The following is a 14470-nucleotide window of genomic DNA, read 5'->3' as shown; positions in this document are numbered from 1 at the left end:
CCCCAGTCGCTGTGGTGCGTGGATGAGAGATGTTTCACCGGCGTTGTGCGCCAGGGCGAGGCTGGTGGGGCACCAGGCATTTAGGGAGGTGGCGTGGGCAGTGGGTGAGTGCCTGGCATCTGGACAGGTGTGGCTGTGCCGGCATCCTGACTGCACCCACACCCGCACCCACCAGCTACCTCTGCCTCACTCTCCCCGTTGGTTAAATAGGAATTAAGGTAATGCCCAGTTTTGCATAGGGATGCCTGAGGATTCAACCATGACTGAGGACAGGAACAAGCACTTAGAACAGTGCTTGGCACAAGAAAGTCCAAGGGCCTTGTGAAAAGGAATGCTGTGATTTTGCACTTACATGGAGAACCTTGTCAAGGGCTTTCAGATTCACGAACCCCCGCATCCCATTCTGGTTACAGAAATGAGATCTGGAGCTCAGCTCCATTGCTTTCCAGCTGCGTGTCTTTGCATATTTCTTAGCCTCTCTGAAACCTCTGTTTCCTAGTCTGTAAAATGGGATTAAGTCTTATGGTGGGGGCACGGTGTGTGTCATTGCGAGGATTAAATGAGAAGACGCTGATGGAGGTTTAGGAGGAGCTTGGGAGCTGCCTCAAAATCCAGAACCTACAGAGCCCCTCTTCTGAGGGCAGTACACCTAAGATTGCCATCCTCAAGGCTAGAGGTAGGCCTTGGACCAGCCAATGGCTTTCATCCCAAAGGACCCTAGCCCAGGTCAGAGAGACAGAATTTCCAAGGCCTTGGGAGGCTTCTTGTTCCACTCTTCCCATCCATACCAGGGATCCACTGCACCTGACACACCATGAATTGTCTTTGCTAGTGGATAAATCTTACTTTCCTCACCCATGTCCTCCCCCCAGAAAACTGACCAGAGACATGGAAGGCTTTACAAAGAAACTTTATTTGTTGTGGGCTGGGAACAGGGAGGTGAGGTTTACAGGATGGGAAGAGGCCTCTCTCTCAGAACCTGCCCTAGTCCTCCCGCAGGACCATCCAGGGGGACCCACTGGCCTTGGAAAAGTCCCAATGATTCCAGCTGCCTGAGTGAGATCTCTGCTCTCCCACTTCTGCTTCTGCAGCTTCAGCTTTCCCTGAGGTCCTCATCAGGCCAGCCTCTGGGAAGCACTGGGGCAAGCCCAGGAGTGCCCTCATCTTCCTGTAAGGCCCCTTCAGGTCAGGGGAGAAGCAGAATCTGCAGAACTGTAGGTGACCTGCAGCCAGGGGACTGGGAAGCTGCAGCATTTAGACCTTCTGACCCCACCCACTCCCACTTCCCATTTCCCACCAGGTGGAAGCCCTGGGCCTTCCCCAGTCCCCAGCCCCCACTCTCCAATGCTCACTCACGCTTGTCTTGACCAGCTGGGCTATATCTTTGCCTCCAGGCCACCACCCCCAGGAAGTCCATCTGGACCACCCTACTGACCCTGGACAACTCCGAGGAGAGGCTATACTAACCAAAGTCTTACAATCTTCCTCCCCACCACTCCACTGCCCAGTCCAGGGCCAGGCCTACTGCAGGAGATAGATGGCATTAGGTAAAATTGGGGGAGGACCCCAGGCAAGGAGCCATTTGAGGAGGTGACCTTGCAGAGGAGGGGTTAATATCTCTATGTATGGGGGTAGGCAAGGAGGGGTTGCAGCTTTGGGGACCTCCTCTAAGTGGCCAAGCCAAACAGGATCTCTTTGGGGTTTGGAGTAACAGACTTGAGGTCCAAGAGACGTGGTTTTGAATCTCAGTCCTGGCACTGACTGGCTGTGTGACTTGGGACCTATAACTTAACTTTTCTGGGCCTCAGTGTCCTCATCTGTAAAATGGGTGTAACAATAATATCGACAGCCTATAAAGTTATGAGGAGTCACTGCACCCCTCTGCATGTGGTCCATTTTAAATTCTTCTTTCCTGCTCTCTCTGCAGGCTCCACAGCTGATTTGGGTTAACTGTAGGTGCCGCTCAGGCCCCAGGGACCACCCTGCTACCCCATGGATTTCCCAGGGCCCTCTGGGTGGCTGCTTGATCCAGATCAATGGCATCTTTCCCCCCCACTCCACCCAGGCCCATCAGGGGCCCAATGGAGAGCTCCACCGGTGGCAGTGGCAAGGTCCTGGCCTGCCTCCTGTGTAGCCAGACCCATGCCTCCCACTCCTAGAGCCTCGTATTGTTCCTGAGACACTTGCTGGGCCACTTACTTTTTCTGGGGTGAAGTAAACAGGGAAGGCAAAGCGCTCTACATTCCGTGTGGTGATATCTCTCTCAGGACACATGCTGCTTATGCAAATAAGGCCTTTGACAGCCCTGCCCACTCCTCCTGCTGGCCCAAGCCCAATGGCCCCCAACACAATGAGACCTCTATTGGGCAGTGGCAGAAGGGGGCAATGCCCCCCCTCCACCGCATGACCAGGTGGGTGTTGGGGGGCCACATGACTGGGGCTTCCAAGGCACCCCCCCAAACAGGCAGCTCCTGAAGGCGAAGGGGCAACGTGTCTACTCTCAGTGGAACTGGGATCCCCCCTAACAACCCAATCCCTGCTGAGGAACTTGGACAAGCCAGTCAACTACTCTTCAGCATGGGGAAACTGGAATAATGATACCCACCTAAGCCAGACCCCAAAGTACTAAGCCTGGCACTTGGTAGGCTTTTAATTAACAACAATAACAGCCATGACGATGACATGTGATTGTTTGGCCTGAAAATGGCCAATGGCATAGTTTCTGGGATGTTTTTTCTTACAACCTCACCACCATTCTCTTGGAGCTCCTACTCCAAGTTGGTTAATAGAAGTTAAGCCTACTATATTAAATAGCCTCTTTACATTTCTCAATAAAAGTGGAAAGAAAATGGAAGAGTGCATTCATCCCTTCCCACTCCCCAGAGGTAGACTTTTAATACATACTTCCAGAATCTCTTCATATATAAGCATACTTACGACTTTTAAATACACACAAATAAGATCATATTCTATTGCCTGTTCTGCGATTTATTCTATTCACCCAACAATATACACTGGCCAGCCTTCCATATCAGCTAATATATAGAGACCTACCACATTAATTTTTGTAGCTGCATGGTATTTCACAGTATGAATGGACCATAGGTTCATTTCAATTTCTTTACATTCTTAAAAAAGAAATGCTCTGATGAACATTCTTGTACATTCTTCTTTGGGAACTTTTGCATGTTAACCATATAGTAAATTTCTAGCAGTGCAATTTGTTTATAACCAAGTATATGTGTCCTTTACACTTCACACTTTCCAACCAACAGTGTTTGAGAGTGTCTTAGAATAGACACATGATGGTAGAGAAAGGCACCAAGATAGCCAGCTATGTGAGATACAGGCCATGGAGGCATCCAAGGAGCCCACCGAGTAGCACTGGACTGACCTGTTGTCCTGAGGGCAGTGCCCAGTGGCTCTGCCCTATCCAGACCTATGTGGGCTAGTAGTCCAGGGGTGGCCTGAGTCAGAGGGGAGTGGGGCCCACAGGGGCACTGGGAGTGGAGGGCGGGAGAGCATGGCTGGAGTCCCGCCTGAATGGTTTCCTGTGGCCATTGTCTCTGCCCTGCCTGGTCTCCTTGGGGGGAGTTTATTCAGGGGCTTTTGGAGAAGAGTTGGGCAGGAGGAGGAGGAGGAGGGTGTGCAGTCCTCACCAAAGGCACCCAGGAATGTATTACAGGAGGGAGAGAAAAAGGGAGGTGGAGGGGGGGACCCATCCCTGGGAGAGACGGACGTCAAGAACCCCTGACTAATGAATAGTGAGTTTGCCCTTGAACCTCACTGGGCTTCGCCATTCTCAGGCACAGAACAAGAGCTGAGACACGTCTGAGCCCAGCTGCATGGGGACGGCGGCGGTTCATCTCAGACAGTTTGACAGGCCAGGCCTTTTCCCTGCATAGCTCAGATCTGGCTCCCGGCTCCCCTGGCAACAGCACAGCAGCATGGCTCCCAGGTCCAGGCCCTGCCTGCTGCGAGTAGGAGGAGGTAGAAAGAGGAGCACCAAGGGGAGGACAGCTGGGGAGAGGGAGTTGTTAACTCCTAGAAGGCTGGAGCCCCTTGCTTTGGCAACCTCCCAGTGAGCAGCCCTCGGTCCTCCGGGGTGGAAATGTGGATGGCGAAGAGCTTCTGTTTGCTGGAGGCCAGGTTAGAGCAGCTTGGACGAAACAGGCACACGATGTGACAAGGCCCAAAATGGCGGCCAACAGGTCAAAGGCAAAGACCTCCGCAGGATGGGTTGGGGCATGTTTCCCCAGGTCCCCTGCCAAGTCCCACAGGAGCAGGAATGGGAGCGGAGCCTGCACCATGCCCTCTGCCCCAGTCCTCCTCCTCCATCCTGGCCCCTGACTGCTGCAGCCTCAGGTCAATGTCTACTGCGTCTTCCCTTTCTGCTTGGCTCTTCCCCTTCTGATGATCTTGAGTGTCCTGGAGCGGCATGGCTCTGTATTCCAATCCTGTGACCTTGGCAAGACCCACAGTTCCTCCTGTCTCCATTTTCAGAGAAGGTGAAAAGAGGCTGTCCCATCACACTTCACAGGACAATCTAAAGATAAGAGAAATAATATGTGAGAGGGAGTTTTGCACTCTGGGGAGGAAGATGTCCTATAAATCTCATTCAGGTATTATTAGGGCTGAAAGTAGGTATTTCTGCTCCCTGGGGCTAGGGGGGAGGAGCTTGCTTGAGGTTGTCTCCAAACCTCCTCAGCAGAGCAGGCTGAAACTCAAAGGCGAGAGGTCAGGAAAGACAATGGTTTATGTCTGTGGCCTTTGAAGGCTCAGCTTGGATGACAAGGTAAGATAGACCGACCTTACATTTTCAAGGAACTTTACCTATATCATTGCTAGGCCTCGCTGCAACTTCATGAGAAAGGTGTGGTGATCCTCATTTTAGAAATGGGAAAATAGAGGCTCGGAAAGGTTAAGGGCTAGCTCTGGTTAAACAAGGACCTGAGCCCATGTCCACCTGATTCTGTGGCCTGCACTTGTGTCAGCTGTACTGGTGGCAGAGCCACCTGGCTGGGGGTCCTGGGGAGAGGGGCTAGGCACTGAGAAGTAGCATTTCCCCTATGGATTGCTTCTTGGGGCCTGGATCTTCTGAGTCCGAAGAGCCTGGCCAAGGGAAGTAGGAGAGGGCAAGTCCCAAGGCGAACAATGCAAACCCATCGTGAGGGTCACCTGGTGGCAAACCAAGCCACAGGACAAAGACTAGCCAGAGCACATGGAAACAGAAGAGAAGGCTCCAGATCAGAAGCCGGGAACAAACTCAGCTAAGACTTGTGCTCTCTGGCCAAAGTCTCGCCCCAGGACAGGTCACGTCCCAGCCTCACGTCACTTACCAGCAGTGAGCTGGGTTTTCATTTCTGTAGCCTCTGGGTGCAGAAATGCCTCCCTGCATCCCAGGGCAACTTGAAGGAGACCATGCTGGTTGGGTTTCCTGTGAGCCAGAGCGCTGGGGGTGAGGGTTACTGGTAGGTAGCAGAAGAGAAAAAGCAGGAAAAACTTCCAGATTACAAAATGTCACAGCTAAAAGGGACCTTAGATGCCATCCTAGCCAATGCTCCTTTTCCAGGTCCAGAAAGGGAGGGGGTTCACTCAAGACCAGAAGGAAGTCCAAGTCTCTGACTTCCAGCTAGGTAGGGCTGTGTCTTCCTATGCAATTTGTCACTCTACTGGGCTATTCTGAGCCCTCAAAGGCAGGGATTTCACCCAGCGAGGCATACAGAAGGACCAGGTAAAAGAAGCTACTGTTGGCAGAGCACACCATGTGTCAAGTGGTGGCTTCGGGAAGCCTGGGGCTGGGGCAGGCGCTGCCATGGGACCAGAAGCCTTCCTTGATGACAGAATGGGGCTCCACACCAACGCCACCACCACACTCCCAATCCTCCACAGCCAGACGGTAGGGACCACGAACCTCCCCTGGCTGATGAGGAAACAGAGGCATGAGGAGATGGATCAGAACATGGACAGGTCCCTAATCCTCATCCCCAGTGCTTTTGAGAAGAAGGGCCAGGGAGGAGGAGCAGCCTGTGTGGGTGTAAGGAGGGTGAAAGCCTCCAGGCGAAGCTTGTCCCCACAGAGCCTGATGGCAGAGCTGTAGCCAGGGCAGGGCCTGGAGCTAGGAAGGACTTCGGCTCACTGCCCTTTGTTGCTGGGTCCTCTGCCAGGTGGAGCAGGGTGCCCCATGCCAGGCAGACCTGACCTGCTCAAAATGCAAAGGAGATCAGGGATCCTGCATCCTGCAACCTCGTCAGGAACTGCCCTCGAGGGAAGTCTGTGCGCTCGCTGATGAACAGACACGTGATGGAACAGAAAGACACAAAGACAAATGAACTCCTTTCAGCCCAGCTGTGCCCTCCTCCCTGGGCTGCTGATTTGGGCCAGCTGCCATTTGACTGGCCGGTGCCCATGGTTAAATATTCTGCATGTCACTGCTGTCCTCATCCTCCAAATCACAGCTATATCAACCAACCTCGAGAAGCTCAACTCCTTCATACCTGCCCCATACCTAAGGGAAAAGGAGAAGGAAAATGAACCCTATTTAGTGTTTAGCAACTCCATAGGGAGGTAGGGATTATTGTTCCCATTTTACAGATGAGGGTTAAAAGGCTCTCACAGATATTCAGAGGTCTGTTGTATGGTGATGTCAGAAGCAGAACTCCGATCTGGGCCTCTGCCTTGTCCCTCCTCTCCAGCCAAGGTCCCAGGTCTGGGACATCCCCATCCCGGTGGGCTGGAAGGCTCTGAAGCACCTGGGCTTGTGCCTAGCATCCCCACCTCATTTTCTTACCTCCCCAGGGTTCTCTCAGGGCTCAGTGTAAGCAGGGGAGGCATACTGCCCAGCACATTTGATTAGTTCTAGAACAAATTCCCTACCCCCTGACCAGCCCTGACAGCATTTTCCTGGCTAACCAGGGGAAGGAATACCTGCAATGTATACATGGCTTCTCCTAACTGGGATAGGAAGCCAGAGGATTTGAGGGCTGGGGTAAAGATGGGGACAGCTACCAAACAATAAAACCTTCACCATGCAGATAGGGCTAGAGAGCCTAAATCTTGGGAGCTTTCCTCCTGAGGAACAAAGAACAAGGTCACTCCAGCTGCACGCAGGGTCCGTGCCCCAGCCCTCCACTGGGTACCACCCATGCTGGTCCAGCCTTGGAATGGAGAGCCATGCTTGGAATGTGATTCCCTGGCTTTGTGTGATGCTTGGTTAGCAGAGTGCGACTCCCAAGATCCCCTGTCACCTCCTAAAGCCTCTGCCAGCCCTCCCCAGAGCACCACACTGATCACCAGATTAAGGAGCTCAGGGCTACAGCTGAGGCAGCTAAAATCCAGGAGGGAGGAGTGGGGAGGGGCAGAGAGGGCAGTGGGCAGCTCTCCCAAGGTCCCGCCTGCCTTGCTTCTCTCCCCCACCCCTACCGTGGACCCTACTCTCTGTTCCCACCATGAGTTCTAACCTCTATACTCTTCCTCATTTAGCTTCTGACTTCCCCTCCAGATCCCCAGATGGAGCAGCCTAGGAGACAGGGAGAGGGGTAGGAAGTGAGTGAGTGCACTGGGGGTGGGGACTGGCTGGAGCCCAGGGCCTCCCCCGCCAGGACTGAGCGCCTGCTGAGGGTAATCCCAGAGGCTCTCTGTGGGGCCCTCTAATCAGCTGCCGGACTCCAGAGCAAGACGCATCCCACACAACATAAGAGAGAGCAGGAGGGAGCACCAGGGATGGGGGAGGCTGGCAAAGAAGGGACAAGAGAAGGAATTTGGGCGTTCAAAGCTCTTCCCTAAAACCCCAGCACTTCCTGAACCAAAGCCATCCCAAATATGTAAAACACAAACACAGGAAGAGAAGTTCCCTTCTGTCTGCATAGACTCACCAGGTCTGTAAGAAACGAGATGAATAGGTCCATAAAGACCCAACGGGAAGGAACTGGAGGTTTTGGCACAGGGCTTTTTGGACTGTGAGTGTCCCAGGCTTAGACTTTCAATTACTAAGAAGCTGTGATGAGAGGGCAGGGCCAGTGGGGCAGAGTAGGGGAAAGGCTAGGGAAAGGCCATGAAGCCAGACCCCCTGGTCGCTGGATCCTAAGACTCCTGTACCTGAACAGGAGGGGCCGTGCTCCACACCCCTGCTCCCTGACCTTCCCGCATTACTGTGAGGGGCTGTACAGAGCTGGAAACTCTGAAGGCATGACCCAGCAAGCTATCCGGGGGCCCAGTTCGGCAGGCACCCAGCCCCTTCCCAGCCCTGTCCCCCATGCCAGGGCCTGCAGGGGGCGACCGGGACACACCCAGGGCCTTGGCCAACAGCCGCTCTCACTCCAGCTTCCCATTTGCCGCCACTGCCAAGCTCCCTTCTGCCGAGCCAGGGCCTGCCTCCCACCACTGCAGGGTAGGGGCAGGAGGAGGAGGGCTTGGGCCGCTGGGGCTGGGTTCTGTGAGGACCTGGGAAGAGGGGCTCTGCCAGCTCCTAATCCTCTACCAGCTCTGAAAACAGAAGCCCACACTCCAGTGCCAACAGCGATAAAATCCTTCCTCTAACCCCTGCTCCACCCCTGGCCAGAATTCACTGGTCCCATTCCCGTCATTATGCTCAATCAGTGAGTGCTAAACCAACACAGGTTTAAAATGACCACAACCATCACAGACTTTCTGAGTTGGAAGGAACCAGGAGATTCCTGAAGTGCCACTCGATTGTTTTGCCAGTGAGAACATTGAGACTCAGGTGTTCGATGAACTGGTCTCCCTGAGGTCAGACAGCAAGCCAGAGACAAGGACATGCTCATGCCCTGTCTACCAGACCCCTTTCCTGCTCAGGGTCAGGCCCCTTGGAGGGCCTAAAAGAGGGCTTCTCCGTCATATCCCAAACAAGATCCTGGCCCAACTGTGGGCGGCGGGGGTCTGGGGCCAGGGGAGGCCGTAATTCGATAAGCAGACTGGCCATCTGGCTTGGGGACGGAGGAGAGCCCAGACTGGCCGCTTCTGCTGCCTGGTCCCGGGGGGCCCTGTGTCGTGGGAGACAGACTGCCAGATGGACAGGCACTGGCCCGGGTCTGGGTGGAAGCCAGTGAGTTCCCTGTAGTTAGAGCTAACCAACTTTCAGACGTGGTGGGGTAGCAGTAGAGCAGGCATGGGGAGCAAAGCCAAGTCCCCCTAAAAAGACAGAGAGACAGAAGAGCAGGATGGGGGAGCCAAGATTCCCACCCAGGCTCAGAGCCTGGCTCCCCAGGTAGGCCCAGCCCAGCTCAGCTCCACAGCCACAAACAGGTCCCCCTCCCGGGGAAAGGCAAACACTCTCCCCTGGCACCTTCTCAGACATGCATGCAAAACTAATTAACATGGGGAGACATGCGAGCAGCCGGCCAGCTCCACACCCTCGAGTCCACGCAAACAAGGCGAGCCCTTGTCCGGGGGACGTGCACAAAGCTTTGTTGCTAATTTAGGCATCTGTCTCTGTCTGGTCTGGTCCTCCTGCCTGCGCTGGGGTTTTTCCCAGCCCCTCGGACAATGCTGGGAACAGGCCTGCCGATCCCTTATTCAAATCACACCCAGGACAATGAGCTCATTGTGCAGGCCACAGAAAAAGGGATGCTTGGGGGGGGGGGGAGTGTGTGTAATGGGGCATCAGGAGTGGAGAAGGGTGGGGTGATGAAGAAAATGGGAACCCAGGAAAGTGTTTACTAACACAGCCCCTGCAGCTGCCTTGGGCCCCTCTCCTCTCCCCTGAGTGTCTGGCAGCGGGGAGAAGTCCCGGGACTCAGAGGTGGGGGACCCCAGAGTGGATGAGGGGCCTTGTATCCACTGGGCCAGCAGATACAAAGTCTGGCTCAAATCTTCGCCTTATTGCCCTCTCCCACCTTCAACAGCCTATAGCTACCCCTGCATGTCCACGGCCAATGTGTTTTTTATAGCTTGGTTTGGGGGTTCTTTCTCCTCTTACTGCTGAATAAGCAATGTAATGTACAGATCCTGACTGCAGAGGAGGAGACAGGGCTGAGGGGAGAGGTGCTGGCGGCTGTGCAGGGTGGGACCTGCTGTCTCGGCCATTGTCTTCAGGCAACATTTCATTTTCTCCTCCTTCCCAGCTAATAAATTAGAGAGGAGACCGTGAGCTTCGAAGGGACAGGCTCCCCACGGACGGCGGGTGGGCAGGTGGGAAGGCAAGTCTGTAAGCTCTTGGCAGATGGGGCTCACCCGGCCCTTGGCTGCTTACACCACACCTGGCCAGACACTCGCGTGTAGCCCTACACAATGAGCAGCACACACACAAAAACCCTATATAGATAGACATCTCTATCTATCTATCTATCTATCTATCTATCATCTATCTATAACACACATGTAAATATATATACAGTATATAAATCCCCTGAGATTCCTGAGGGGGAGATCTGGGGCTTTGAAATGCCCTCCCTCCTACCAACAGCCCCCAGCTCCTTGTCGCACTGAGCCCGCCTAGACAGGCCGACGTAAACAGACACGCACAGCCTGACACTGACACGCAGACACAAAAAGAAACACACACACCCAGAGGCAGCCCCAGACACACACGCTGACAATGGCATAATGAATGCAGGACTGCGAGTGCATTCAGTCAAAAGCCCACACCGCTGGTCGCCCAGCACCAGGGTGGCTGAAAGGTTATGGAGAGGCTGCTCTCCAACAAGCCAGCTCCCCAACAACCTCCTCCCCCGCTCTCTCCCAGGACAGCTATCAGCTATGCGGGAGGTGAAGTACAACACCATTCCAGGCATCCAGATGGAAGCAAATGCCTCCTGAGACAGAAAGGTTTGGAACTGGTCTTAGCCCTTAGTCAGGGTTATCTGAGCTGCTCTGAAGGATTTTTTTAATACAGAAAGAAAAGGTGTTTGAAAGTCATCTCGATTGTCCTGCATTTTGAGACATGTCTTGAAGCTGGGGCAAAGTGGAACGTTGCTGGGGTAGTTTTCTCTTACAGTAGAATCCACAGGTTGGGGTGATTTCTTCCTGCAGTTAAAATAATTTTGAGAAGGGCATGCAGGATGAAGAGGAATACAAATGGTAAAAATCTCAGAGACTCTTTAAAATGTGCTTCTGAGACTAAAGGAGAATGAATGGCTCCCTCTCCACTGGCCCAGAGCAGTGGAAATGTATTAGGTTGAACCATACAAAATCACCAATATTTGACTGTTTTTGATCTATAAAAAAGAAATTTCATATGAGCCAACCTAATAGGCAACTGGCTCCAAGAACTATCAGGTGTACTTTCCCTTTTTAAATTTCCTCTCCAAACTGGAGAGCTCATTGTGTAGACAGGTCAAAGTAGCCGCTGGGATGACCTGTGAACACACACACACACACACACACACACACACACACACACACACACACACACACACAGCCTGTGGCTTGTATCTGGCCAGGACCCACCTTCAGACTCTTCCACCAGGGCTCCTGCTTCTCCTTTCCCTGTCTTCTGACTTTGGAGCACGTCCTGGAGAGGACAGAAGGAATGTGAGACTAGAACAGAACGGGAAATGGGACAGCTGTGCTCCTGGCTTCTTCTCTGGAGAGGCGTCAGGGGCTAGCACGGGGGTCTTTGCGTGTACTTTGTCCTGGAGGAAACATCAACCATGTGGCTTTGAGACTAAAGCGTGTGCTGTCAACTGGCTACCAAATTTAAACCCAAGGCCAGTCTCTGTGCATATGAGACTCATTCAAACTGCCTCTAAGAGAGCCATGCACAGGAAGCTAGAAGGGCGAGAGGCCACCCAGTGTGGGGAAGGCCCACTCCTTGTCAGCAGCTGGACATCCACTGTCCCGTCCCTCACAGAAGGCAGAACATACTGCATCTTCCCGAGAAATCACTCTCACCAACCTCTCTGGAGTTTCTCAGGAAAGGAAAGATGGAAGGTTTCAGAAGCAGAGTCCAGCACTGCTCCGCATCCCACTACCTGCCTCTTACCTGTCCACAGAGGAAAGCCTGTCTCACATATGCTCATCTTGCCCACCAGCAACATTTGGCCTGTCCATACAGAAGCTGAGGGGAGGATACTTCCCCGAGAGTCTCCAACTGACCTGGGACTCCATTCAAAGATCTGGAACCACCTTCCATGCAGCGGGAAGTGGCATGGTCCCTCCTACATCTCTGACAAATACTTTGACCACAAAAGCAATGTAACTCCTAGCGTTTTATCTTTCTAAACACATACACGCATTGACCTCAACAAGAAAATCACCAAAACAGTAATAACAACAATAAGATGAAACCTGTTTGGCCTTTCCCCTGCTGGGAGGCAAGTGAGAGAATGAGATCCTGTAGTCTGGGCTTTAGAGCTGGTGGATGCATTTACAGGGTGGGCTCCAACCTAGTGGCTAAATGGATGACTCTTTCAAACGCCAGATGTGTTGAGAGAAGGCATCTGAGCGCCCACCGTTGCTAACTTACATGCAGCCTCACCTCCCAACCAGTCTGAGCAGAACCAGGAGAGAATTCTGGCCTTGAGGCCCCAAACAGTGTTGGATTTCTTCTGAGGAGAAACCTTCTGTATATGAATTCATCCAGAGGTAATTTATCATTTGATTGCATTTAAGACGTTCCTTACCACTCAAATGCAAATCTTAATAGATTACTGCTATGCTGATTCCTAGGACCAAAGTTGTTTCTTAAATGAAGAAAAGGCAATTGAGAGGTCACAGTTCTATGAAGAACCATGGAATCTGGAAAACTAAAGTTCTAGCCCAGGCTTCCCTGGTGGCGCAGTGGTTAAGAATCCACCTGCCAATGCAGGGGACACGGGTTCGAGCCCTGGTCGGGGAAGAGCCCACATGCCGCGGAGCAACTAAGTCCGGGTGCCACAACTACTAAGCCTGCGCTCTAGAGTCGCGAGCCACAACTACTGAAGCCTGTGCACCTAGAGCCTGTGCTCCGCAATGAGAAGCCACCGCAATGAGAAGCCCGCACACCGCAATGAAGAGTAGCCCCCGCTCGCTGCAACTAGAGAAAGCCCGCGGGCAGCAAGGAAGCCCCAATGCAGCCAAAAATAAATAAATAAATAATTAAAATTTAAAAAAAAAGTTCTAGCCCGGGCTAAATGGCAGCTTAAGGTCACCAAGGGCAAAGCATGAAATGGCCTCTGACCCAGCTCTACCAGGCTCTTGGAGTATGGAGACAGGCAGGAAAGCCAGGAAGCCGCAAATGGGTGAGAAATGTCATACCCACAGTGTCTGCTAATCCAACACCCCCCGCCCAGGGCCTAGCTTTCCTGTTCTAAAGAGATAGATGAAATTCTGTATTATACAAGCTTTAAAGTGCTGGGCAAGGGACGGTGGTTTTCTTCTCTGTATCCCCAAGGCATTGCCCAGAGCCTGACACATAGTGCTCAATGAAAGCTGAATGAATAAATGAATGCAGTAGAAAAACTACAACCTGGTATGGGAAGACTTCCAATTTCTGAGCTCCACAGTTCCCTTACAAACTGGGATGGTTCCACGGCACAGCCCTGGAGGTACTGACATCCAGGCCAAGAGCCAACAGAGGTGAGAGGCCCACGGTGGAGGTGATGTGTCTACTCGACTCAGGCTGGCCTGGCAGCAACCCGCACCCATCTTGCACATGGTAACGAGACCAGTTCCCCTAGCCTGCCCTCCATCGTCACTGTTCTTGGCCGCCACCATCTGACCTGCTCTTCATACCCAAATCTCTAACTCAGTCCTGTAGGACTCATGCCCACCTTTGAACCTCTGTTCAGGGAGTCCTCCCCCCTCCTCAGCCTAGAAGACCTTTGGGGGTACAATGAGGCTGCTCTGACGACTCCACCCCACACGAATGCCTGCTCTCTTAACTCCCATGGCCTGAGTCAAGCTTTGTGCACCTCAAATGTGTGCCTTCTTAGGCTGGTTTCTGCTCCAAGGGGTCAGGGAACAGGTCAGGGCTTCTTCTGGGGCTCTCTCTGGACCTCGGAGCTGGGAGCCGATGCAGTCAGTAAACGCCATGACTTATTGCAGAGTGACTGACAGAGAGCTGAGCCCGATCGCCGCCTCCCCTGCGTCTTCACTCTTTACAGACGTGTGGCCCACCAGTGAGATGGTCCCCCGCGGCAGAGCCGTGCTGGCTCACTCGTGCTCAGCCCCTGCCTCCCCCCAACACACACATACCCACTCCAAGGCGGCAGGTGGGGGATGCAAACTGACACTTCTTGAGTGCCACAAGGTAAGTATTACTATCCCCAAGTCTGCAGATGAGAAAACGGGCTCAGAGAGAGAGGTGAGATAGTGTGCCCCAGGGGTCTGAACTAGGTCACACAGACCCCGACACTCACTGAGCCACACGCACTTCCTCACACCGCCATGATCTTTTCTTTTTTTACCTGAAGTATAGTTGATTTCCACCATGATCTTGAAGCCTAAGATCCGACAGCAGAAGAGAGAAGAGAGGACTAGAAACAACTAAACATGGCTTAAAGGAAGCTGCAGGCTCAAAGGGAGGGGTGGC

General features: G+C 53.1%; 1 long non-coding RNA gene across 1 annotated transcript; it reads right to left on the bottom strand.

Annotated features, from left to right (window-relative positions):
- Positions 1–894: 894 nt before the first annotated feature.
- On the bottom strand, positions 895–13047 carry LOC309625799. The gene is made up of 2 exons (XR_014242763.1): positions 11407–13047; positions 895–4546 (listed from the first exon to the last, which is right to left on the bottom strand). It is a non-coding gene; the product is annotated as an uncharacterized lncRNA (long non-coding RNA).
- Between the last annotated feature and the right edge of the window lie 1423 nt (positions 13048–14470).

Source organism: Balaenoptera borealis (genome assembly GCF_965194805.1).
Source record: "Balaenoptera borealis genome assembly, chromosome: 3".
Classification (NCBI taxonomy): Eukaryota; Metazoa; Chordata; class Mammalia; order Artiodactyla; family Balaenopteridae; genus Balaenoptera; species Balaenoptera borealis.
This window is presented reverse-complemented; position numbering and strand designations above follow the sequence as displayed.